Genomic DNA, 26846 nt, shown 5'->3' on the forward strand with positions numbered 1-26846 from the left:
TCAAAAGGATGCTAAGTTATTTACAAAAATATAATCAGGAAAGCAAACAGCTTTCAATACAAAGAATGAATACAAAGAAAAGAGACTTTTCTAACACTTCAGCACCTTTTTCTCTCCATTCTTCTGTGTTAATACACTTTTCAGTCACAGCTCAATCACACAAAACTTCAGCTATGGAAAGCCATATGTAATATCTGACAAAACTACCAGAGAGCACAGCAGGTATCTGAACAGGTGGTACAGTTTATTTCATTGTATAATTTACTTTAAAAAGAGCTTAGTAGACCGAATTTAAAGCTGTTCTTCCTCATCAGCAAAGTAATAAATATTTTTAAATCTTCCTAAAAGAGTCAATGACAGGGATATTTACAGGTCTTCAGATGTCTAATAATTTATATCATAATCTAATATGTAGAAGCTTTTGATTACTTCATTGAAAGTTGAAACTACTGACAGTCATGTTGTCAGTGATCACCTCATACTTCTGAGGCCTACATCTTTCAAAATTCATAAGGGAAGACAGATTATGATAAAGGTGGACAGCTGGGGCATGAAACTACCTTTTGTTGTTGTTGTCTTTCCTTAAACCATGTTTCTTCACAAATGTTTTGATGTCAGTGCTTTGGGTATAACAGCACACCACCAACAACATAAAAGATATGAGCTTTCTGGTGTGATTTGTAAATACTGACATCCATAGAAAATGCCATGAAAGAGAAAAAAGTCAGACTTGAGAACCAATGAAAGACTTGTTGAGATGCTTACAGAAGAAAAGCTTAAGATCATATCTGATCAAGAAATTGCAAAAAGACATGATTAAATATTCATATTTTGGTGTAGTTTAATGGCAATGACATTTTATTTCTGTTCTGTATTCTTAGTTAGTGGCATGAATTTGGATGAATACTTCAAAATTTCTCCATAAGAGAATGGCTAGAAACTGTCTTTGCTAACAAGAGCTACATCTCAGCATTCACCACAGGGTGTTATTAAAAAATAAAAATAAAATAATACTCAGAAACTGGCAAGAAAAATCAAATGAGTTGGCAACACCACCTACATAAAGTTCTTCTGCAAGTGACCAGAATCTGTCAATTCTCTAAAAATAGGAACACCAAGTTCAGAACTATCATTTCTATGGAGTCATTCTCACATGTTCAGAGTTTTATAGCTAACATTTCATTTGAACCAAGTCTGTTCTTGTCATTTTAACTTAAATGAGCAACAAACCTTATTATCTTTATGATCATCAGCGCACATATCATAGTTTGCCAAGTTCACAGCAGCACATATGTCAATGTCTACAGTTGATTAACAGCTTTTAGAGGTCATCTTTCTTGCACTCTTATCTTTCATTTTGAATGTTGGCCTTCCTGATTAAGTAATTAGGAACTTTCTGTAGTCAGTAATTGAACTAGCTAACAATAAGCTCACAAAATAATTAATGACCTGGAGATGCTAAGTCAATTTTTCAATACAATGAATTCTATTTCTGAGAGTTGATCCAATCTCAAGATTTCAGTCAGAGGAAGAATTCAGGCAGAGTTAAATATATATTTATTTGGTCAGCTAAGGTATTAGATATGAGAACAATAATATAGATGGAAAATTTTATCAAATATGAATTTTTAAAAATTCTTATATAACCCAAGAATGATAAACAAGACTTGTTTCTGTAGCACAGTCATAAGCATGGCCCAACAAAACATCTGTGGTAAAGGGAATTCTGTTCCAGTTCAGATTCTCATCTTGTACCCAGTACTGAGCTTTATAATACTATTTATGCTGAGATCAATTGCCATGCATGTGCTGTAGATTCAGAGTTGCTGAGTCTGTGCATGGGAAAATTAAATAGGCTTTCATATGGGATTGATAGCATTCCCAAAGCTCTTCAGGGGCGAGCGTACAAGTGCCATAATAGTGCTCAAGGATTAACAGTCTAACAGGTGAGCTAGCTAAGACAGAGAGCACACTCTTCTACAAACTTATGTAGGCAAATTAGTTATCTCATAATGAAGGAAAAAGGAGCTCCTTTTCCTGCCTGTGTGAAAAGCAGACAAGAATGTTAGAATTGTTTCACTCAAATTAGAGTTCATTCATAGTGTTGGACCACACAAGTTCCTTGATTGCATGATCTAAATTATCAAAACTAAGCACAAAGCCAATGGTGACTTCAACCTCAGAATCTTTAAGAAAAACACCAGGTATCTTGATACAACTTTGGCCTGTTTATGTCTCTGTTGTTAAAGTTTGGCATTTTAATCTCACAGTATCATCTCTGCTTAGAGAGCTGCAGTAACACCTGCCCACAACCTGGGAAGTCCTGGTCCTGTTGATGATTACCACCCTACTCTTTACTCTCTCACCCCAAAAAGAATTAGCATAAGAACAACTGCAGGGATCTTGAACAGATATTGATTCACACTAATCTGGCTCTGGAGCTTACAGCTAAGATAACACTTTTAAAATAGCTGAGTGCTCTAACCTTGGCCAGCAATACAGAGAAGATGATGGAAGTAACATTTGCTGATAACTGATTTTGATTATCATTCTGTTCTGCCAAGTACCTAAACTGTTGGGGACAAGAACAGGTTGCAATATAGGGAAATAATTTTTCAATTAATTATGAAGACAGACAGAAAGATTAATGGACATGATGTAAATATTTGACCAAGGCCATTTAGAAAGCCCAGAGGTAGCCTTGAAACCAATAGCTACATATCACAGAATCAAAACTGTGGAGTGCAATTGATTTGGTTCTGGAACAATTCCCAGCCCTGCCTTGCATAACAAATAGCTGTAGTTAATAGCACATGTTTACACAGTGCTTTATATCTGAGGATTGTGAAGAGTTAGCTTTTGAGTTAGCTTTTCCTATAGCCCAGAAAAAAATGAGCAATTGTTAGGCTTACAGGTACTGAGGAACTGAGATGATTGCAGAATACCTTTTGCAAGGTATGTAAGAAGTGCTTTGAAAAAGTGTCATTTATGACACTTGGGAAGGGATCTTTAATATAAGTTGATCTTTTTCCTCAACTAAATACATATAAACACATACTCCTTTAAAAACTGCAATGTGTTTTAAAATTCTGCCTACTTTTAGGCCTACTGTCAACCATCAACAGGGAATGTCTCTAAAAGCACTGGTTTTGATGGTAAATGGCAGGAACATCAAGGCAAGATTGTGTGCTCTTGAGCTGTATGGCTGTGTTTGCCTAGCATTACACCATTGGAAATCTCTCCTATATCATACAACCTTGATAAAGTTATCGCTTGCAGCAGCTCACACTGGAGGAGTGCTGCACTGTTCAGCCACACAGACGTGCTCAAGCTAACCTGTACATCTTCCCAGAAGGAAGGCACAGAGCTGTACCTGTAGGAGCAAGTACAGCTCTGTGCAAATAGGACTGGAGAGTTTCTAGCTCACAGTGGTGCCTTCTGTACTGAGCTGCCTAAAGAGGTGGGGTTGTCGTACCTTTCCTTTGGGCAATCACAAGAGGTGATGCTAACCAACAGAACAGTGCTCCGTAGATCGTGCTTTAAACCTTATGCAGAACATATCCAATGTTTGCTCCTTTAATTAGTGGTTCTTGAACTTCAAAACTTTTCCTCTCCCATTTGTTAAACTAAGGGACCATTACAGAACTGCATAAGACCTGGAGTCATAAAGTCTGTCATATTCTTTATTAAGTAATGCTGAACACATCTATAAACATAAGCTCATGAAAAGCTCCTGTCCCACTATGCATTTCCAGATTTCTGCAAAGCTATCATTATCTCACAGAACATTTCACATTGCAACAAATATTTCTGGGTCATAGGAGTTTCTGGAACAAGAAAGAACACGTAGGTGTTGTGAAAGCCTCTCTGTGTTTTGTTCAACTAACAAAGCAATGTGTCCTGTTACTAAAATCTCTGTCCCCTGGACAAAAAGCTCTCTGAATACTGCAACAGATGGAATTCTACATTATTTGTGTCACCACCAGACCTACAAACCAGAGCTAAACCAAAACCAAGGCTCTTCCTGGCTACACTGGTTGGAGTTATGCTAAGCTATGCTCAATACAGAACTGACATTCCCATAGTTCCCATATGCTGATAATAACAGCTATAAAAAGAGTGACAGCAATCTTAATAGTAATAGTAATAATAATAATTATAATAATAATGATATAGCTACATACCTCAAGCTGCACTTAGAATAGTTTAAACACAATAAAACTGATAAAACCAGATTCAGCATGTCACTGTCTGAAGCATCCGCCCAGGAAATTCAGAAACACTTAGCTCACCACAAAGCAAAGAGAAAACAATGAAAACATTTGCAACAGATTCTTGTCAATGGGATACTTATGGGCCAGGGCTTAAACTGGAAAAAAAGACGAAGCCAGAATTACTGATTATTATTCTTTTAAAGTACTGTTTTTCAGTGTTTCCACATTATGACACTGTAAAGTTTAGTGAAAGCTATAATTCAATAATAATCACAGAAATGAGATTAAATTTGCCAAACCAAGGGAAACCCTCAGCCAGTGCAAATCAACAAAGTTACACTGGCATCAGTGAACTTAAACAAACTACACTACCAAGAATTTGGCTGAAAGAGCAAGGAGGAAAGAGAATGCAGTTATGTACGCAGAGAAGCCTGAAAGCTGAAGAAAGATAATTAAAAATACTGCATAAAGTCAGACAATTCATTCTTATTTCAATGTGGAAGAGCCACCATGACAGTCTGGGGAGTGGTGGGTGCTCTCAGGTGGACTTTGATATTGAAAAATAGACACCTAACACTGTTTGAGATGGCATAGGATAGGCAGATTTCCAGATATATAGGGAAGATTTGACAGGGACCTAAGGACCTAGCCTCAATTTTAGAGAAGCACCTGGAAATCAAGCAAAACATAATTTTATTTTTTTCATGCCACAAGAGGCCAATGTCTGATGTTTGAAACCTAGCCTGAGCCCTTGCAGTCAATGAGGACGTGAGGGCCATTCAGCTTCAGAGGTGTAGACATCTTCCTTGTGGTGAGACAAACAAGTGACAAAGTTCCATGCACTGCAGACTGAAATTCCATCCTCTGTAACAGAGGTTCAGAAACCCAATTTACAGGTGAACACACATATGTACCTAAATTCAAATGTCTGAATCTGCAAAGTCATTATAATCCTGCACTCCATAGCAAATGGAAAAAAAAAATGTGCCTTCACTCAACAACAGTTACCTGATCTTCTTTAGACCATCTAGGTTAAAAAATGATATCTTTTCAATACAGAGTGGAGCCAAATTTCTAATTTTCAATCCCTTTCCCAAAATGGACATCTAATCTTAAATGTTCAGTGTTCAATATTCTTAAATGTTCGAAACATTATTTGATGTTCTCTTTTGTCTTCAGTTTCCTTTTCATAAGGACACACTTACCTCCAGAAATGTTAGAAATAGGTTTCATTTTTCTGGACACATGCCTTTCAATCTTCCAAGTATCTGTAAGAAAGAAAGAACATGTTTTCATTGGTAATGGGCTGGTACTGTGAGAGAGAAGTCACTAAGGAAGACTGAAGTGCACAAACACCATGGCTCACAAAAATATGTTTCCACTTAGATGTGACTGAGTATCCAATTTGTCTGCACTTTTTCTCCTGAGATATCAAATTCTTTACTGTGTCTGAATGCTTTGAATCACAATACCTTTTAGCATTAAACATAAAGAGTCTCCACAGCTGGCTTTTCCTTTGTGCTTTTCCTTGAATTCTGTTCACTTCCCTCATCCCCCATCCTCATCTTCCCACAAACCAAACGCTATCTAATGGAGCCTCATTTTTTTCAAATGCTGCCTGCAGAAATATGTTTCTCACTGAAGGTGAACAGGAGCCAAGTGTAAGTATCTTCCCACTTCATCCAAACAATGACATAAAGGCAAAACTCAAGTGTTTTGTGGTGCCTACACGTCTCACACAGCTCCAGCCACAGCAAGGTGGAATTCCCCATCCCCTCATGCTTACACCACCCTTTGAACAACACAAAACTGTTAAAAAATTTTTCAGCACTGCAAAGGACTGATGCCTGAGGCTTGTTTTATTTTCTTTCTCTTGATCACTGTCACTGAAACTCGTGCCGCCTTTCACAGCCATGGCACTCCGTTCTGTGTTTATGACACTAATTCTCTTGGTCCATTCTGCCTGTTTTTTTCTTTATCAATGCTCCTCCATGCACAGGTCCTTACCCCTCTTGAGACTGGGGTGAAGAGCTTGCTCAGTGGCTCTGGAGGCTGCTCCAGAGGCCTCTGAAGTTTCCAGGTAACAACCATGGCAGTGCTCCTCTACCACACATTCCTGAAGGCCAACTCACCACGCTCTCTGAGGAACCCAAAGGAGCTGTAGAGTACCCATGTGATGATGGAGATTTAGGATGTCTCCTGAAAGAGTCTGAGTTAGACTCACTAGTATACTCCTGTATCATGGCTCCTAATCATCAAATAGCAGGATGTAAAGATTTTAGTGTATAACAAGCAAACAAGCCATTGAACATTGAACATTGAACATTGCCTTCTTTTGATTCCAACTCTATTTCCTCAAGCCTAGTTAGGAATACAGGTGTTTTGCCTAAGCAAAAGAAAGAGAAGGAGAGAGAAAAAACATTCACTTCTTTCTTCTTTTTTGTCTGCTTTGAGTTGCTCTTACACCTTGTACCCTGCGTATTTTTTCCTCCTGTCACTACTTCTCCCTGGCAGTTTGAATCCCTTGTAACATGTAGAGGCTTAGTACCAGCACTCTCCAAGTTGTTACGGTGAGCTGAATTGACTCCTGTTGTTGTGGTTACACACTTGAATAGAAAATCACAAGTAAAGCTTTCTCGTAAACATACTTTTATTTTCTGCTTTCAGTCTTGGCTGCAACCCAAAAAAAAAGAGATGCATGAAAAAATGGAAAAAATGTAATGTTTTGTGAGAAGGAAGGATTGCCTTCCTGTATCCAAAATAAATAAATAAATAAATAAATCTCACATGTTACTTTCCTTTCAAAATGCTATAGAGTTCTTTATTGGGAGTTAGCTTGTTTCTGCCAGGACATGCTACAGATCAGGAGCTATGAGATTTGCAGCATGGTAGTGCTTATAAGCTACAGTCCTGGACCAGCATCCATTTCTGCTAGGTAGAACAGAAACATTTTCAATACTTAGTTTAAAATCTAAGACTAGAAAGGAGTGATGCTAGCTGTATTTCAGTAGCTGTTTTAGGTTCTCCAGAAAGTAGTGCTGTAAAGCTCTTTAACAGTAATTGCCAAATTTTAATCATTTTAAAACTGCAGATGAGACCTAAGGTAACAATCCCATCCCCAGTCTGTGCTGTAAAGTGGAGTCATCAGCATCATGCATCACCAGAGCCCTGAGCTAAGCAGAACCCTGTCTCATGGGATAGACTATGCACAATAGCAGGTGACATTAATGCATGGAGCTTCAGAGATAGCCAGACTCATTAAATTCAACTACAATTTCTCTGTTTTAATTTACCGCAAGCAAATTAAGTGACTCATGGTCTTTGATAGGAACTTCTTTCATTTTTGCTATCCAGTAATCTGCCTGTGTACAGGTGGACAACTGCACTATTTATCAACTTCAGAGTTGCAGAGGATGTAAAAAGAGCAGAGCAGAAGACAGAGCAGACAATCTGAGCATCCTCTTGTGCTCATGATATTTGTACTAACATTCAGAGAAACACCTTTATAGCCAATTTGTAGAGACTAGTATTTTTCTCTCCTTCCAGAGCTGAATGAGAGAAAAAAAAAAAAAAAAAAAAAAAAAAAGACAAACAGGTTAGGCTCTGTTGAATTTAACAAGACACTGCATGATTAAAAAAGTCCTGCCCAACTTTCTCTAAATTATAGTAATGCTATTTTCTATCATTTATCCAATAATCTATGTCACCACTCTTGAAGTTTCTTCTGCTGGAGCTTTTGCTACTACTTTTATTGACTTGTTACTAATGAGAACTTTATTTAATCATATTTTGAGTCACACTGTTTTCGTTATGGGGACTGACATTAAAGAAAGCATTTCACCTTGGTCTCAGGAGAATTAGCTTGTGCAGATTCATTAATATCATAGAGCAGAAACACATTTTTGTCACTTTTTTTTTTTTCTTTCTTCTACAACTGCATAAATCCTTTCTTTAAAATCCCTCACTCTAAATTTACTATACACAAAGGCAGAGTAGAGCCCACTGGATACCCCCTTTTCCTCTGTGAGACTGCTTTTTTGCTAACCTGACATTGAAATAAGGACAAAAGAAAGCATGAGGTGCTTAAATTTAGTCCCAAAAAACATGTTATGGAATTCATTGTGGGACTTATACTGGAGAAGTTTTTGTTACTACATCAATAGATCTCATTACCCCTCCAGAAATTCAGTACTCTTTATTACAGTAGGAAGAAAAAAGTACACAGAGATGAACATGAACAATGAAAGGCCTGCAAAAACACACATTTTCATCTAAGAATTGAGATGATGACTTTACCTTGTCAAAGGATTGTACAGGTCAAGAAACAAAGAACTCAGAGAACAGAGCATTTAATGAGAAGGTAACTTGATATATATTACCCTTTACAACATGCTTATAAATATTATTAGATTTGAAGCCTAGAAGAACAGTTGTGATGACCTGATCTGACACGTGTATCAGATAGTCATCTGGTAAGATCTGCAGCAACTCCATGGTGTCCATCTGAATTAAAGCATTTATTAAGACACATACTCTTAATTTTACAACATTCCGATTGATGGATAATCTGTTGCAACTCACATATTAGCCTATTGTTTACTTATTCTCACTGCTAATATTTGTAGCTCACTCCTAGTTCTTTCATCGCTCTAAATTTGATAAAAGCTATTAGCTTTCTCCCCATCACTGGTGGCAGGTTAAGCCATTTTTTATGAATCAGTTTCACCTTCCTTATGAAGATACTGGTTGATGCAATCAAATTGCGTCTTCCACTTCTTTTAAATCTGCAAACCAGATCTGGATCATGAGCCTTATCAGGCAGAGGATCAACACTGTAGCTCTTCCGGTTCTATCCATCTTGCTAATCTCTCTAATAGATAAAGAATGAGACTTAATATTACACCAGGGATAAAGCATATTGCATTTGCAGAATACCATTTCTTGCTTCTGCTTAATTTTCCATACTCTTATCCAAGGATAATTCTTTCCTTGTTGCATCATGTCATGTTCAGACAGGTCTTCACCCAAAGGTAGAAGACCTTTCATACCTTCCAGAGCATCGTCTGACATATTGTAAAACTGGCCTGTGCTTTTTCTTCCCAGATGTGTGACTATTTATTTGGTAGCATTAAAAATAATATTTTCAGTCGTTCTTAGTCAAATAATTCACACTGATGTGTATTATTTATTTATCTTATTAATAACTTCTCTACTAGTCTTTGTCTTACAACCATTTATTTTATACTTTCTTTCATATAACTGACAGAAGTATTAAATAATATTTGGCCTAGGAACACATCACAGGATGATGGATTCCCATATGTAATATTTGGAGATCTACCAGCAAGCCAGTTTTTAATTTAATTTACAGAGTACTATACTAGGTTATTCATTCTTTTCTTCTTGATAGTTTCCATACTTCTGTATACTGTCTGTAACACTTTCACCTTCTTTTGTGGCTGAATAAACCTATAAATAATTTCTGTTTGAAAGCCATGAGTCTAAAAATAGAGTGTGGTGTAGCTGAATATTTTAGGACACAATGTACCTTATTATTTTGTTAAACGGGTGGGGAGGTGAAGTAGCTAACATATATTTGAGCAGTTTCTCAAAACTTCCTGATTTAAAATAGATCAGAAAGTCCTGAAGGACATGTGAACTATCTATCAACACAAAACATGTCCAATCTAATTAATATATGATCTCAACTTTTGTCTAGTAACCACTGCTTCTAAAATGCCTTCATAATCATTGTAGAAACAGCACCTATGAAGAAAGGGAGATACTGCCTAAGTCAGGATCTAAATTTCTCTTTTGAAACTGGATATCTATCTAGACTAAAATAGTTGTTCAGGCTCCCCAGGCAAGGAAGGAGAGATGTGCACCTTCAGACAATTTTAGATACTGTAGTTTGGATTTTAGGACAGGATTAGTAGTATTCTGAAGGCAACTATAACTGTAGAAGTCTAGATGACTACTTTGTATTAAACATAAAATTGCTTATAAAAGTTGAGAGATGAATGAGATGTATGTGCATCAGTGTATGTGCTTACACTCATGGATGGCAATTCCCACTAGAGCCTTACAAAGTATTCCACATCCTTCTGCTGTTACACAGAAAATGTATATAGGTGCTCACAGACTTCACCAAGAACTTCATTAATACATATGTACAAGTGAGATGCCTACATTAGGCAAAATATTTACTTTTATCAGGCATTGCTGCAATCTGATGAAACAGATTTCAAGTTTTACATGTCTTATTTTTCATAAAAACTTGCAAATTGTAATATTTTCACTACCATCCTTTAACTTTACACTTATTACTTTCCAGATTAGTGTTTCTGTGGTTTTGACAAAGATCAGTAACTTTGCTCACATTACCAGTCTATAAATACCAGCATGTGTTAAAGATTTCTGAAGGATTCTTGATGTTTCCTAGAGTTGCAAGATCTGCAAATAAGTGAAACAAAATGTTCAATCCCTTCCTCTGGCATTCAAGGGTGCCAGTCCTGCTCATTTCAGAAAAATATTGTCCTGGTTTCAGTTAGAACAGAATTAATTTTCTTCCTAGTAGCTGGTGGAATGCTGTGTTTTGGCTTAGGATGAGAAGAGTGCTGATAACACCCCGATGTTTTAATTGTCGCAGAGCAGTGCTTATACCAAGCCAAGGACACCTCAGACTTTTGCTCTGTCCTGCCAACAGGCAGGCTGGGGGTGCAGTAAGAGCTGGGAGGGGACAGACCCAGGACAGGTGACCCGAACTAGCCAAAGGGGTATTCCATACCATCTGACGTCATGCTAAACAATATATAGGGGTGGCTAGCCGGGGGGAGGGGGCCGGACTGCTCGGGGTTAAGCTGGGCATCGGTCAGCGGGTGGTGAGCAATTGCATTGTGCATCACTTGTTTGTACATATTATTAGTAGTAGTACTATTATCATCATTGTATTATTATTATTATTATTATTATTATTTTCCTGTCTTATTAAACTGTCTTTATCTCAACTCACAGGCTTCACTTTCCATTTCTCTCCCCCGTCCCAGAGAGGGAGGAGGGAGGGTGAGCGAACGGCTGCGTGGTGTTTAGCTGCCAGCTGGGTTAAACCACGACAAATATTTAACTTATATTGTTTATGTTTATGGTCCTCCCTATCTGCTGGCTCAACAGAAAGTATTTCCTTAACGCTTTATCATAGGAATACATCATCCTGCTTTTCTTCAAGAACGGATCAAAAAAATATTTGTTGAACACTTCCTTTTCTGTATTGTATTTACTACCTTTATCTAGTGTCAAACTGATACAATTGTTAAACTGCTGTTTGTTCCTGACACATTTAAGAAATTCTTTACTGATTTTAACTCTTCTGGTCGGGGGGTTTTCATCAATAACTTGAGCTTCTCTGATTAGTCGTCTACCTTTCCAGTGATATTTATTATCATATATTAATATCAGCTTAAACATTTTTTAATGACCTGTGCTCAAAACTATTTTGAGCTGTTTGATCTGAATATCTTATTGTGTGGGCACAGAAGTGGGGACTCCCTAGTAAATATAGAAGTGACAGCAGAAGGTTATACCAGTCAAAATAAATGACAGAGAAGGGACCTGCCTTGCAACTCCAATCCTTTCCAATTTACTGTAAGATCCAAGCTCCTGGGGTCTTTGTCACCATTTTGACTTAACCCCTTTTTGGCTAGGATTATCTCTCTGGATTTGTAGCTTACCCATATTGGTCACATAACTACAGTTGAAATTTAACTGCAATCATAAAATACAAAAACTGCAACAATATACTCTTGCTGCCAAGTCTCCCTTAGTCTCCTTCTGCTTTACATCTCTTTCCTGCTTACTTGTATATTGCAACCCTGTTGTACTTTCATTTTTCAACCAGAACTTTTTCCCTTTTTTTTTTTTCCATGACTGCACCATATCAGAACATTAACTTTTTTTTCAGAACACTGAACCAGAAGTTTGTAAAGTTCCTACTGTTTATTTTTCTTAAAGCAGATTTTGCTGTTATAACAAGCTGGTGCAACGCTGAGAAACACAGCCAGTCAGCAGTCTGCATTTCAGTTTTTCCTTTTCAGTTTATCACTGCTGCTTAGATGTCAATCAAAAACACTTGTTATGAATAGATTTGATGCATACAGAGACTAACAAATCCAGACCCCATGATGCAATCCTCAGAACCAAGTAGAAGGATATAACATACAGAAGTCAGGATTCAGTGAAGCATAATAGCTATGTCTACTCTGTCCAGATGCTTGGGGGGACCCAGATATGTCAAATTCTTCCATATCTCAGTAAATCACATTGTTGAACAGGAAAATCAAAACACCATCAGAAAGGTTAGTCCCATATGCCTGCAGCCTTTCTGAAGCCAGAAAATGCCAAGAATATCAAGATTTATAGCTCATTTTCTAATCCAAATAAAAATGAGACTGGAATTCTTTCTACTGTGTAGGACTACTGTCTCACTTGTGTATTACAAGGGTGAATGAAAATGCACATGCACTCTTTTCTAACCACCCTGCATTTTTTGAAATTTAAAATACACTAAAAGTTTCAGAAAAAAAAAAAAAAAAAAAAAAAAAAAAAAAAGTGAGATTATTCTACACCCATGAGGTGAGCAATTTACTCATTCTTCAGTCAATGGAGACAGACAAACACCTCTAGAGGGTATTTCTGTTTATTCTGAAAAGGAAGTCAAAGATCATATTTGCTTCCAATAAGTATACAATGAACTTAGGGAAATTCACTCGGAAAGACACGTCTATTTATAGACAAACGCATTCAGCATTAACTGAGGTTAACCCTACACTGCTTTTCCAACTTTCCACAACTTTTATCTTATTTTTTTTTCCTTTCTTTTTCCATGTTCTTGGCTACCCTCTGAATAACCCATAACCCAAAATAAAGCTATATAGATGACCTTCAGTCTCTTCTCTGTGTGGTTTCCTTCCATTCCACAGCTTCCCCAAAGGCCTTTTAGCCTTCAGGTAAAGTCTCTTTCAAAGTTGGGTGCGTTCTACCAAACACATCTGTGGAGATTAAGAGAATATTATGGAGCAGTTATCTTATTAACGGTGGTTCCTGTCACACAGGTAATGTTTTCCCTTTGACATCACAACCACAGTGTGAACTATAAATTTCTGTACAAGCAATTTGTTTTAGCAATTGCAAGTGACTAGCATGGCACCATTTTAAATAGCAAAGATCTAGAGAGGATTTCTCAATCCAGTAAGAGAAGTCAACATTCCTCATCATTCTGGCTTCAAGAAGGTGAACCAATCCTTAATCAAAGAAGTCTGCTGAAGTATTAGATCAGGTGATGTCTAGGTTGCATGCACATACAAATTCACAAGAGTACTTTCCAAGCTGTTATGACTACTTTGTGTATTAAGCTTCTTTTTAACTAGTTTGCAGTTTGATTAGAAAACCATCTGAAGTTGGTTTTCTACCATCATATTTCTACATATTTCTACCATATTGAAGCATCATAATGCTTCAATAACATTGTTCAAATTACCTCGATTCCTCTTATAAAAAATCCTCTTTTTCTGTTTATGAATTTCCTGAACTTTATAACACCACTCAGTATTTTTCATGCTAGGACCATCCATTCTGATGTACACGGAATGGAGGGAGATCAAGAAGGGCAGAGGGACATAGTCTCAGCCAGAGCTACATGCCAATTTCTTTGAATGAGGGTAAGAGATAAATAAGTAATTTTTCCCAGGTGAGAACACTTCCACAAGTGATTCCTTGACAAATTTTTATGTTTCTGCACTTTGAAGCAGTGTATGGAAATTTGCAAGATGAGGAGGGACCAAAAAGGTCAACCCTCCAAATCTACCATCCCTATAAGAATGTTTGGAGAAAAGGAGGTTCAGCGGCGACCTTATTGCTCTCTACAGGTACCTCAAAGGAGGCTGTAGCGAGGTGGGGGTTGGTCTGTTCTCCCACTTGCCTGGTGACAGGGGAGTTTTAGGTTGGATGTTAGGAAGAACTTCTTTACCAAAAGGATTGTTAGACATTGGAACAGGCTGCCCAGGGAAGTGGTGGAGTCACCATCCCTGGAAGTCTTTAAAAGACGTTTAGAGCTTAGGGATATGGTTTAGTGGAGGACTTGTTAGTGTTAGGTCAGAGGTTGGACTCGATGATCTTGAGGTCTCTTCCAACCTAGAAATTCTGTGATTCTGTCTGTGCTGAGTCTTTCTAAAATTTCAATAGTCACACACTCAGTAATGTTTTTCTAAATCATGGAGAAGAAAATTATAAGAATCTGCTCTATTTTCTGTGTGCTGCTGCAGATAGTCTAGCATTTCAGTTAAAAGCAGAGATGCTCCTGCAAATGATATTCAATCTGCTGATACTAATGTGAGCCTCTTGTAGGGAAGTAGCCTGTCCCTAAGCTCCTGCCTTTCATCTATTGTACCCACACAGTGGCCTAGGCCGTGTGGAGCTGAAGACGAAAGACTGTTGTTAATTAGGTAGCAAAGAAGTGGTAGTAGACAGAGTGGTGAGTCAGGATTGGTTGAAGGTTTAGTCAAAAAGACAGATGCTAAATGTTGTTGCCTGCCAAGCAGCAAAGACTTAAACCCAAGACTAAACCAAAAATATTGGTTTGGTAATAATTACATGGAAACCTCTTGGTACACATACATCTTACTTCCATTTGATGACAGGTCCAAATGATAGCAAACTCCAGGTAGATCTGTTGATGATGGTAGGTTTATCAGACTCATTTGTGTTGCTAACATGTATGTCTCAGATTTTCCAGTGACCAACAGGGCAGTTATGGAATTTCTAATTCAGGTTGCCTAATCCACCTCAATTATCTGCTCTGCATATATGTCTGATGACATATTCTTCAATGATATAATTTCATAATTTGCTTTCCATTTAGTGGATGAATGAGCAATATAAATGAGGCAATATTTTCTTTCCCTTCTCAGCACTCATGGTGAAGTTTTAAGCCCCATTTACGAGGAACAATCCAAACTTTTCACAGAAGACGAAATTATTCATTGTCTTATGAGCTTTTCTATGGGCATGCCTACACCGTACAATGAAGGGCGGTGTAGACTCTTTGGAGAGTGCTACCTGAGCCAGCTCTTGAACCAGAAACTTTATTGCCACATCATCAGGGTGCTGCCACTGAGGTAATTAACTTTGTTGAAGCAAGAGTTAATTAGTATGGTTGCAGTATTGTATCAACACAACTTTTTATACATTTGATATCTGTATGGCTGTGCATGTGGATATTTTGACCATCTCATGGCTAACTGGAGAAACTTTACACCATACTCCTGTGGTGGAAATATGCCCAGTGATAGTCATCAACATAACACCAAGTGAAACATACATGTGCATTGTGGCAAAGTACTTTCAAGCCTATATCTTGCCACCTCCCCATTCTTTTACCTTCATTTTAGCAACACTGTCTAACTCTGCAATTGTTTCTTCCCACAAATAAACTGAAAAGCACTTGTCTTCCAAAAAAATAAATAATTTAGAATGTCTACCCCAAACTTCTCTGGAGACCAACAAATAATTTTAAACCATTTTCAAAGATGATCAAGCAAGTTTTCAAGATATTGTGTTTTCACTAAAATAGATATTTTATTTTTTTGTACTATAAATAAGATTAATTTAGCTTCCATAAATTATAGTGATATAATTTAAAAATAAAAAAAAAGAAAAAATGAGGTTCTGAGGACTGTGGTGGCTGATGCTAGTTTAACTACCACTATTCTATAACTTATAGGAAAGCTGCGTAGATAAATACATGAAGACATCAGTTACTAGAGAGAATGTTTTACTTTGAAATTTACTTTATACAGCAGATGTAGTGTGAATAATAGATAGACCGTGTCCATTCCATATACGACAAAAACATGTTAGAGCTTTTCTATTAGAGACACAAATTAGTCATGAGCCAGCAGGTTTGAGAAACACAAAGAGGTAAATTACAAAGCAATGTGCAGGGATTTAGCTGCACGACTCCCATTAACATCAATGGGATTTAACTGTGTGACTCCCTGTGCAACACTTTGCAAATTTACCCTAAATTGACTAGCGTGGTAATTCCTGGACAGCATGCAGTAGAGAAATGACTGCTTCTGTAAACACAAGGAGCTGTTGATTCTCAAATGTCTCCATGCTGCACTCAACAAACATTCAAAGAAACATTTTATTCCCTACATCAGAGGAGGCCAGGAAATAAAGACACTAGCTCAGAACTCCTGCCCCATAGGGGAATCCAGTTCCAGAAATGCAATTTAGGAAAAACAAAATTGTTAATGATCACTGCCACTGTCACATTCCTGGCCTGCTGAGCCAAAAGAATCTGATCCTCTGGTACTACGTGGGAGCTGAGGCAGCAAATAAAGGCAATTCCTAGTTTCTGTACAAAAATAAACTAAGAAATTAAAAAGAACATTTGATTCCAGTACTCTCTTTGATATTGCTCTTCCTGTAAAATTAATCTTGGATTTGGTCAGAAAGGTTTTTAATTTATTTTCTTTAAAAAAAAAAAAAATAGTTAATCCTTTGCTTCTCTCTGCTCTTATAAAATGTCTTCTTTCATTATCTAGCTAAAGATCCTCACTCACATGTTATTACCTTTGTATACTAGTTTGAACGGTTCTATTCCTGTCTGAATAAAAGAGGACAAGAAAAGAGGATCTTGTTCATATTGTGTGTTTCCTAAGGCAGAGGACAAATGTTAAATGAATACAAGAATCACACCTTATGCAGGACAGCAGAGTATTACCATGCAGGTGCTGTTCATTCATGACTTGAGGGGGAAGAGACAGTTAATTGAAAAATTTGGAAAATATTAGAATTCACGATGCAAACAAAAATTGTGTCCCTTTCTTCTAACGGAAGACCTACTTCTGGATTTTCAGAGCTACTTTTATTTTATGTTCTGTATATATAAGAGCAAAACTATATTGCTCTTTGTCTTTTCTTTCACCTCCAGTAACAACACAGACAAAAGGATTCTCGTGGTTGTTTCATTCCTCTTTCCTATATGTTCTCCAAGTGTTCAACAGTAGCTGGATTTTTCAGATCTGGTTGTTGGAGAGGCACAATAGCTTTCAAGCCTGTGAAAGCACTACTGGAATGGTGAAGGCAGTCATACTTGTATATGTCTAAAATGTCACAGTATATTTTAGACATTGCATATGGATATGCTTGCATATCCATCCATCTGTACCAAACAAGAGTTCAAACAGAGATCATGGCTTTGCAAATGTGAGCTGGAAGTAACCATAGTACCCATTCAGTCCAGTATAAGCCAAGGAAAACTCTTTGCCAAGATAGTGCCTGATTCAAAATTTTTCTTAAAAAAAAAATAATAATAATAATAAATAAATAAATAAATAAAATAAAATAAAATTGTAATTATAGGAAAAAGGCAGAGCAAGTATAAATCAGCATAGACTCAGCAATGGTTCCTATCCTGCAAATTTTCCTATCAAACCTGTATTTAACTTACAGCTCATGCCAAATCACTGTGACAAAATCCACTCAAATATCATTGTCAACACAGCCATGTCACCTTTCTGTTTGAAACCATCCTTCTAGTTTAAATATCCTGGGTCAAATCTTGGTCCCAGCTGACTCCAACACACAAGGCTTTTTAAAAGTTTCCTCTTCAAGAAAGAAAAAATTTGATGACTGAGGGGTCAAGTAGAAAGTGTCAACTCAGCTAGCATGAAAAAAAAGCATCTTTTTCCTCTAAAAAGGGGGGAGTAGATTTTGTTTCTTTATTCAAAATATACTTTAAGGATTTTTAAGTTATATTTTCAAGTATATGCAATTTAGTTCCTGTAAGTACTTTTTCAGTTTTTGCTAGGCAGCACCAAGGTATTTCAGACAAAAATCAAATCGGCACCTGCTTAATCTGGGGAAGTCTGTATCCCCATTTTCTGTTTTCAGTGTCTGTCTGTCTTACTGTGATACAGAAAGAATATGAAGGAAAGAGAGATGTCTGATGGGAGGCAGATATCCACCTCTTTTATGTGAATTTATGACCATTCCACTGGATATATCAGAGCTTTTCCGTCAATTTAGCCTGTTACCATGTCATAATTTTTCTTCTGGTCACTGGTGAAACCAGTGACTAAGCACTAAAAGGGAATGAAAAAGGAGAAAGACAAGACACTACATATGAAAATGTTTACTTCATACTTAGTGGCAGGCAAATATTCTTTTCTTCTGAGGGAAGAATGAGGATATGAGAGAAATGACACCTCCACAACATTTAAAATACAAATGCTCTGATTCATAGCAAAGACATATTTTATACTATGTGACATGAATGTGCTGTTCTACTAGAAGTGTAAATGTTGTGGCTGCCAATGACCCTGTTTCTCAAAAGGTAATCTGATAAAAGTTAATGTGAAGAGAGAATTCTGTTCTTGGGGAGACTATAGTGTAAATAACAAATAACAGGATTGAATCCAATACTCCACAGTATTTATTAAGAGAGCAGTTTCAGTTTTGTACCACAATATATTTTGTTTTTCTTTTTCAAGATGTATTTTTTTTCAGCTACTTATGCAACATTAATATCAATGGCATAAATCTCACCTTACCTAGAGCTTGCTAAACACTTCTGAACTGTGCTGGGTACTTCCAGTACCCTTGGCACGAACATGACATGGGGATATGAAATCCATGAAACAATGTTGTAGATCTGCTGTACAAACACAACAGCAAAGATGAGCTATTCTGGTTGTGTTATTCTTTTTGTCAGGTTATCATTACTGCTGTTTATTTTGTTACATATAATAAAATATGGATGGACTCCCTGAGAGTCCCAGAAGTAATACAGCCCATCTCTTGGGTGCAACATTAAGACAGGTAAAGCCATCAACCCTAAAAGAAGGGGCTTGAACTGAGTGATAAAACATGTGGGTGTGAAAAGCAACAGACAGTCAGACACGCATGAGTTATGTCTAAAAAGACATCATTATTAGCCTCTTATACACTTTATGAAACTCACAGTCTACCACCCAGTCCACTACGTTAATTTTTTCCAACAGAAAGCTTCCCTTTCTCCTTATATTAAGGTTTTTCTAGTCCTTAAATATTCCCTGAGTTGGAATATGGAATTCTGGTCTACTGGAATGAATGAGAAAAAATGATAAAGGACAGTCCTAGATGGCATCAGCTTCCTTCCATACTCTTCATTGAGGTTTTTGGTTTTCTTTTTTCCCCCCCCCCCCCCCATTTTTTTTTTTTGTTTTTTTTTTTTGAGCCTGGGGGAAGATCAGCAGGTGTCTATTTCCACCCTATTTTATCTAAGGATTCTCATTTTCATCTTCCCATTTGAGGGGTAAGTAATACTTCTGTATCACTTAGCTCCTCTATTAGCACTGAATCTCCTGAGCCCCTTTAAAGTGGATTCTCAGATTAAAATCAGCTGTCCTCACAGTCTCTTCATTCAAAATGCGCTGAAAAGCACTGAGAGGGAACTGTATGTTGGATAATTATCTCGATATCTCAGTACAGTGAAAGGATACACACATCCCTTTCATGTCTGTGTCATTCTATGGGGTTAGCAGTTCAAAACTGCTCACTATGATTCAAATACTAAAAGAGAACCTGTCCTAGGTTTGATGTCTTTCAAAAATACAAAATAAAATCAATGTATTTTTCTTTATTATTATTACAACATCTCTGAGAAAAAAAAATATATATAGAAACAAAAACAATTCATCCACCACACAAAGTACTAGTCCTATTGAAAGAATACTTTTCCTCCCAAGCATCTTCCTTCCTCAGCAAAAGTGCTCCAGCTGATATTGGAGCGACCACTACTAACCCCAGCAGACAATTCTGCTGATGAACACTGCATGTGCCAAGGCAGAGGGAGACATGGATATGGGAACTCTGACATCATTTTCCATTCTGAATTTCACAGTGCAAGAATAAGCATAGTGGATATTAAATGTCTCCCAAAGTTTTCTATAAATACAGGCTGACTGGTACTGTCTGCAAGCCCTTCTACATGCACTTCATCTGGTCCATAATGTGTAACCCACTGTATTAATCATAGAATCATAGAATATCCTGAGTTGGAAGGGACCCTTAAGGATCATCAAGTCCAACTCTTGACACCGCACAGGTCTACCCAAAAGTTCAGACCATGTGACTAAGTACACAGTCCAATCTCTTCTTAAATTCAGACAGGCTCGGTGCAGTGACCACTTCCCTGGGGAGCCTGTTCCAGTGTGCAACCACCCTCTCTGTGAAGAACCCCCTCCTGACGTCAAGCCTAAATTTCCCCTGCCTCAGCTTAACCCCGTTCCCGCGGGTCCTGTCATTGGTGTTAATGGAGAAAAGGTCTCCTGCCTCTCGACACCACCTTACGAGGAAGTTGTAGACTGTGATGAGGTCTCCCCTCAGCCTCCTCTTCTCCAGGCTGAACAGGCCCAGTGACCTCAGCCGTTCTTCGTACGTCTTCCCCTCCAGGCCTTTCACCATCTTCGTAGCCCTCCTCTGGACACTCTCCAACAGTTTCATGTCCTTTTTATACTGTGGTGCCCAGAACTGCACACAGTACTCGAGGTGAGGCCGCACCAGCGCAGAGTAGAGCGGGACAATCACCTCCCTTGACCTACTAGCGATGCTGTGCTTGATGCACCCCAGGACACGATTGGCCCTCCTGGCTGCCAGGGCACACTGCTGGCTCATATTCAACTTGCTGTCTACCACGACCCCCAGATCCCTCTCTTCTAGGCTGCTCTCCAGCGTCTCGTCGCCCAGTCTGTACGTGCAGCCAGGGTTTCCCCGTCCCAGATGCAGGACCCGGCACTTGCTCTTATTGAACTTCATGCGGTTGGTGATCGCCCAGCTCTCCAACCTATCCAGATCCCTCTGCAAGGCCTTTACACCCTCATTCGAGTCCACAACTCCTCCAAGTTTGGTGTCATCAGCAAACTTGCTCAAAATACCTTCTATTCCTACATCCAGATCGTTTATAAAAATATTGAAAAGTACCGGCCCTAAAATGGAGCCTTGAGGGACCCCACTGGTGACTGCCTGCCAGCCTGACACAGCCCCATTTACCATAACCCTTTGGGCCCTGCCCGTTAGCCAATTGCTCACCCATCGTATAATGTTTTTATTTAGCTGTATGGTGGACATTTTTTCCTATGGGAAAAAATTTTTTCCATTTTTTCCTATGGGAAACTGTGTCAAAAGCCTTGCTGAAGTCCAAAAAAATCACATCAGCTGGTTTCCCTTGGTCCACCATACGGGTGATCTTATCATAAAAGGAAATCAGGTTAGTTAGGCAGGACCTACCCTTCACAAACCCATGCTGGCTGGGACCAATGACTGCTTTGTCCCCCAGGTGCACCTCAATAAGTTCGAGAACCAACTTCTCCATGATTTTACCAGGCACTGACGTGAGACTGACAGGCCTGTAATTGCTAGGGTCTTCTTTCTGATCCTTCTTGAAAATCGGCACAACATTTGCCAGCTTCCAGTCTACCAGGACCTCTCCAAATTCCCAGGATCGTTGAAAAATAATTGAGAGAGGTTCCGCGATGACGTCCGCCAGCTCTTTCAGCACCCGGGGATGAATCCCATCCAGACCCATGGACTTGTAGGGATCCAGGTGGAGTAGCAAATCCCGCACACGTTCAGGGTCAGTTGGGAGTTTGTCATCCCCACCGTCCCGGTCCTCCAGCTCAGGGCATCCTGGGTCCCGAAGCCCATCATCGGCATTGAAGACAGAGGCAAAGAAGGCGTTAAGCGTCTCTGCTTTGCCTATGTCATTGTCTGTGAGGAGACCTTCCCTATCAAGGAGCGGCCCTATGTATTCTTTAGTTCTCCTTTTTCCATTTACATATCTAAAAAAACCCTTTTTATTTTCTCTCACAGACACAGCCAGCTTCAACTCTAGGTGTGCTTTGGCCACCCGAACTTTCTCCCTACAAACACGAACAGCATCCCTGTATTCTTTCCATGACACCTGGCCCTCCTTCCAGTAGCGAAACACTCTCTGTTTCCGCCTAATCTCCATTAGAACATTCCTGGTCAGCCACGCCGGCCTCCTGCCCCGCCTGCCTGACTTGCGATATTTTGGAATTGCCTGATCTTGTGCTTCTAGGAGGCATCGCTTAAAGAGTGACCAGCACTGGTGGACATCGAGGCCTTCAAGAGCAGTTTCCCAGGGGACCTTGCTGACTAGTTCCCTGAGCAGCCTGAAGTCTGCTTTCCCCATATCTAGGGATGAGGTTTTGGTGGCACTTTTCCTTCTGTCACCATAAATTTTGAACTCAACCACTTCATGGTCACTATGACCGAGGCGGCCACCAATCACCACATCTCCCACCAGACCCTCTCTGTTTTCTAGCAACAGGTCTAGGAGGGCACCTTTCCTAGTTGGCTCTGTTAGCACCTGCACCAAGAAGTTATCATCTAGGTGCTTCATGAACCTCCTGGACTTGCTCGTGTCAGCCGTGTGGCACTCCCAGTTAACATCCAGCAAGTTGAAGTCCCCCATAAGGACAAGGGGAGTTAATCTCGAGGCCTCTCTTAGTTCTGTAAAGAATAATTTATCGGCGCTATCATCCTGGCCAGGGGGTCTGTAATAGACTCCCACAACGACATCCCCTTTATTCGTTCGTCCCTTGATCCTTACCCAGAGGCTCTCAACTTTGCCATCGCCGACCTGAAGTTCCACACAGTCCAGCCCCTGCTTCACATACATCGCCACCCCACCACCTCGCCTACCCTGCCTGTCCCTCCTGAAGAGCCTGTAACCATCTATCGCAATACCCCAGTCACAGGACTCATCCCACCAGGTTTCGCTTATGCCGATGATGTCGTAGTTGCGGGACTGGGCCAGGACTTCTAGCTCATCCATTTTATTCCTCATACCGCGTGCGTTCATGTAAAAGCACTTCAAGTGCGTCTCCTTACACTCAGCACCTTGTGGATCTGACCGAAAGACCTCACTGGCACACAGCCCTTCTGATTCTAGCGTACCATCCCTTAGGTCTTCACCGGCGTGCCTGGTTTTAGCCCCTTCCCCCTTCGACTCTAGTTTAAAGCCCTATCTATCAGCCCTGCCAACTCCTGACCAAAGATCCTTACCCCTCTCCGAGAGAGGCGCATCCCATCCGGTGCCATCAGGCCCAGTGTAGCATAGACCTTACCGTGATCAAAGAAACCAAAATTCTGCCGGTCACACCAGTCTCGAAGCCACGAGTTTATGTGAACAGCACGCCTTTCAGCTTCGATCCCCCCTATCGGAAGGACAGAGGCAAACACAACCTGCGCCCCTGATCCTCTAAGTAGTCGCCCCAAATCCCTAAAGTCTCTCTTGATCGCCTTCGGACTTCTCGTTGCTACTTCATCACTACCAGCCTGAAAGACCAGTAGAGGGTAGTAGTCAGTGGGCCGTACCAGGCCCACATAATTTTAATGGCAAGCTTCAATCTGATCATCTCTTTTACTTAAAACCCTCATTCCCAGAACCATGCAATTATAAAAATGATTTGGCTTTATTTATTTATTTTTCCTGGCTGTTTCTAGTTTTCATGCAAACAGCAAGTAGCAGGAAATACCTGCAAATGTGTTTCTAAGCAGATGAAAAATATAAACAAGAAAATCACCTTCTTATGTTGAAATTATTCTTTGAATGTTGTAAGCAATTTCAATACCTAAACAATTAACTTATTTTATTAAAATAATCATTCTTCAGCCAAGCTATGATCTCTTGAGATCCTGGCCTCTGACATATGAATGCTTGGGGCTGGAATATGTCAAAAACCCTGTGGTGGTGACAGCAATCCAGAACATCTTGTGTTGAACTGTCTGCAAGCAAGAAGACTCCTGAATTTCAGTTGCGTTCAGTTGTTGTCTGACTGAAGAATGAAGTCTACACCCACTTCAAATGTCTTATCTCTTCTTTGTCATGACGTACCACACCTTTCTCATATAAAATATACATCCACTAAAACCTGGTCACAGAAGAATGACACACTAAAATTAGTTTAGCCTATAATCAGATTGATGTAACATTTCTTGTGGTGCAGAACTAGCACTTCTCAGCCATCATGTGACAGTCGAATGCTTTCTCATCACCTGACCAGCAGCAGGTACAGTAGCAACTGGCTCCCTCCCAGCTTCTTCCTCTATTTCTTCTCTTTTTCCCCATCCCCTCCCCCCGTGCTTAGTGTCACAAGCAATTGAGTAGTTTCCAAAAAATAAGTGCAGGAATCTCCAGAAGGAACTGAACTCAAGCTGGGGTAAAAACTCAAGCTCCTGAAGCCACATCAGCCTGCACAGCTCCCCAACCCCACCGCAGTGGGAGGATGCAGGAAACCTTACCCTGCAATGGCAGCAGACAGCCTGCCCACATGGCACCTGGCTTTAAACATGGTGGTGTGAAAATCTTCCAATTTATATAAATATAAACTGAATATGCAGTTATTGGGATGGGATTAGCAATAAACATCCACTGAGATACATTCCTAAACACTTCTCTTCCTAGATCTCCAGACCACAGGCTTACTGCTCAGCCAGCGACAAACATCAGCACCTAGAAACTACATATATTTTTTTAATGTAATCTGGGAAAGCAGGACTGAATTTCTACAGCCAGACACATACACAAAATAATAATAATAAATTTTAAAAATCACCTATCTTTGCACTATTTATCTTTTAAATTTGTTTCATTCTTCACAGGGCAGATTTTGATGTACATTCAAAGTAAAGAGGTCAGTCTACTATAAAACTATTGAAGTATTTTATTTTTTGCCTAATAGGACTACCACAAAGTACTGTGCACCATGTGTGGCAACTGTTTTTATTGAAACCTGGAGATTTGTTGACCAGAAATTCAGGTAAACATTTTAAATTCACCAGTTTACAAAATTCAGATAAGAACAAGAACTAAGGATAAACACAAGTGGTCATTATTATCAATAGATTCAAATCTTCCCCCATGGATTTAAATATCCTTTTACTACATCTATGCTGATACGTCATCAACAACTTAGAAAATCTCTTCCTTTTCAGTTCCTGGAGGCTTTCAGCAGTTTCATGAAAGCTCCAAAACAAGGAGTTCTGTATGTACTTCATAAAACCTTATTTGGCAAGCATCTTTCAGTAGCAGGAAATAACTGTCAGCCGATAGCAGATAATCAAAATGCCTAGTGTTCTGGTCACAGAAATTACTATGGTATTCATCAGGTAGGAGAAAAAGAACCCATTTGTGTTAGTAACTATGCCAAAAACAGTTGATACTGTAAAGTCTGAAAGAACATACACTATATACATAGCTTTTATTTTCCTGGAAAAGTTACAATCAGATAAAATATATTCATTGGCTTTAAATCTCAGAGAAAGCTATCCAAGACAGTCATTGTAAATCTATCATTCAGTGATGTCTGCTATATTTCACCGAGTCTTTGATTTTCATTTCTATATACAGCTTCAGGTGGAGACATTTTGGCTAGCATTAATGTGATAACATTAATAGCCTCCTTGCACCATTTTTTGACTGCCTAACAAAGTAATTTATTACTTAACTTCAGGAAGTTATAATACAGAGAACAAACTTGTAGGTTACAATCCATTAAAGCTGTGTACAAGTGTTTGGATTTCTCAGATCATGGGCTGAGTATCCAAAGCAAGGAAAAAGACAACAACCTCACTGCTTGAAACAAGAGAACTTTTATCATTAGAATGAGTTTGAAATTCCCAGTACTGTCACCACAGATCACTGTTCTGTTCGTGTATTTCAATGCAACAAGTAATAAAGAGGATACAGTAGGAGGATAAACCAGGAAGGAACTTGCCTGACATCCGTTGTAATAAAATGACAAATAGTAATGCACAGAGTGTGTTGACAGATTCACGTGATATTCAGTGCCCTGTATGCTACCTTCTGCATAAAATTGGGCCAAAAGCTATGAGGTACAGGGTATTAGTAGCCAACTATGTATGTCCTGTGTTGTTGATGGAACTTTTGAGCTGCCTCCACAACTTTGAGACAAGCTTTGACAGATGCAAGCCACAGCTGTACACAGAAGTGCTGCTACTGAGCTTGGACATTTTTCTAACTCTGATTCTGCCAGCTTCAAAAAAAAAAAAAAAAAAAAGAAAAAAAAAAAAAAAGAAACCTAGGTTCATTTATGGAGAAGGAAAACCATCTGTGCTGTGAAACATACTGAGGCTGTTCTCTAAAGTTTCTTTCCATCAGCCACCTCAGTATTCTACAAGTTTTAAACTAGTCTGTAGAAAAACTAACCCCCTTCCCAGGGCTACATCTCCCAACTTTGTAAGAGAAAGGCAAACTCCTTGCAGAGTGAGCTGTCATGTTTTGCAATTGTTAATTCATGATTTTCCTGGGCATGCTGTGGTAATTCTTCCTTCCCATATTTGCCTAGTTTAGTGTTCCTTTCTTAAGGAAATCTTTGATTCTACTTCCTGTAAGACTTTTGCCTAAGAAAAGGTCCTAGCAGAAAAAAAAATTAATAGTAAGGTAAATCCCACTGTGGTGGAAAGGCAACATTCTTTCCACTCTAAAACTAAATCAGCTGAAAAGTACTTTAATGTGTATTGCACTTGAGGGGAGTTCATGTGTGA

General features: G+C 39.0%; 1 long non-coding RNA gene across 1 annotated transcript in view; it reads right to left on the minus strand.

Moving 5' to 3' along the window:
• Positions 1-5393: 5393 nt before the first annotated feature.
• Positions 5394-26846, minus strand: part of LOC116486499 — a 47048-nt gene continuing 25595 nt past the window's right edge. The window contains exon 3 of the long non-coding RNA XR_004252959.1: positions 5394-5482. This is a non-coding gene — a long non-coding RNA (uncharacterized LOC116486499). The remainder of the gene's footprint in view (positions 5483-26846) is intronic.

The sequence above is a fragment of the Aythya fuligula genome, chromosome 2, assembly GCF_009819795.1.
Source record: "Aythya fuligula isolate bAytFul2 chromosome 2, bAytFul2.pri, whole genome shotgun sequence".
Taxonomy (NCBI): Eukaryota; Metazoa; Chordata; class Aves; order Anseriformes; family Anatidae; genus Aythya; species Aythya fuligula.